Source organism: Rhea americana, unplaced genomic scaffold (genome assembly GCF_003343005.1).
Source record: "Rhea americana isolate MKP2758 unplaced genomic scaffold, rheAme1 scaffold_191, whole genome shotgun sequence".
In the NCBI taxonomy this organism is placed as follows: domain Eukaryota; kingdom Metazoa; phylum Chordata; class Aves; order Rheiformes; family Rheidae; genus Rhea; species Rhea americana.
Window position 1 is genome coordinate 1,080,113 of NW_028186050.1, and position 1,755 is coordinate 1,081,867.

Below are 1,755 nucleotides of genomic sequence, written 5' to 3' on the forward strand. Positions count from 1 at the left end.
TTTCAGATGACATGACTGAAATCAACAGAAGTAGCTTCAGCTACAGTAGAACCCAACATATATATTWAAAACAACCAAAACATATGCAAGTAGTGGCTGGCTCTGCCTTAGCTCTTAGAGCTGTCTACACTACAAAACAAAAACTCAGCAGGGCTGGCTGTTTCAGTGGCTAGATGTAGGAAAGCAGAGAGGACTACGCTCATGCTTTCTGCGCTGTCAGTTTTAAAGGTTATGACTGGTTTGGCAGAAAACCGATCATCTTTAGCATAATTATTCAAATAGTAACAGATGTACTATAAAAACAAGCTTAGTGAGAATACATAACTTAGCATAGATTAGGAAGTTTTGCAGTCATTTTAAAACTCCCTTTTCTCCCTCTCCTACCCTTCCTGAAAGAGATTTTGTCCATCAAGAGTTGTTTGCTCCTGRAAAAGGGGACTAGGACCAGTACTTCCTAGCAGGATTTTGTTTGACAGCACAGGCCCAATTCTGAAAGGGACAGCTATGCAGTAATAGAATAGGACTAAGGGAAATTTAATTCAGGCTTAACTGGAGCTGTATTACATAAGAATCATCTGCAATATGCTGTGTTGTGGCTAACATTCCCCCCACCTTCTCCCTAAAGCATTTGCTTGATACTTCAGCACTGTAAGAACAGAAATACACTATATCTTGCGCTATACATTAAATACCTGCATCCACAAGAATTAGAGTAACCTACCTAACCTACAAAATCTCTCCTATATACAATAGAGTTGCAGTCYTACAGAAGCTCAGTCCACTCCAATAACCCCTTTACATATTGACAGCATTTACTGGTTCCTTAAAAGCTAATGCGTTTTGGGCAACACTGTTTAGAAATATTTGCTTTCTTAGGCACCTCTTTCAGAAACACTTTTGCTTTTTTTAAAAGGATTTCTGGGAGCAATGTTTCAACCCCAAACAGCTACTTTCCCTTAAACTATCAATGGAAAATGGTTTTTCTAATGCACACAACTTATTTACTTATTAACAGAATTCAGAAAGCAAGAGCAAGAACTTTYCCAAACAGCCAACGCCCTGAACCAACCCTTCCCTCCTCCCCCCCCCCCCAAAAAAAGAAGAAAAGCACACACCCTGGAAATTTCAGTGGCTCTTCATGACAGAAAGCTAATAGCACTGGAAATGCATTTAAAAAGAGCAATATCTCATCTGACTTTGAATTCAGATAAGTGTCTATTAAATGCTATTAAAGTCATCACTGTGATCAACACTATTCAACTGCCAGCTCTGCTGTAACTACTCTGTGCCAGATTACTCATCCTATGAGAGCTCACTAGCAGTATCAATTCATTAACACACTTCACGCCATTTAYGCATGGTAGCAGTTGCACAGTGACCAATAACTAACTGCATATACTGAATGTTTCCTCTTAACACTACCTTATACATAGCATGTTTAGAAAAATGAATTTGGTAGCATTACCACTGAAAACTGGAGAGTCACAGAAAGTCACYTAGGGTGCCAGGGTATTTTGATTCCATCCCTAGCTGCTTGAAGACAAAAGTTACCACATCTGAGTTTTGCTTTTAATGGGTGTGTTTCTAATTCTTTCAAGCATTGGTATTTCACTCTAAGGAACTGACATTGGTAGCTCTATTTTCCAGCCCACTTCCTTTTTAAAATAGGCATTAATAATACTTAAATGCATTCCTGTCTCTCTCTTTCACTCCTCCATCACTTAGAGGGTGGATTTTACTTAATTTTCCTGCCTA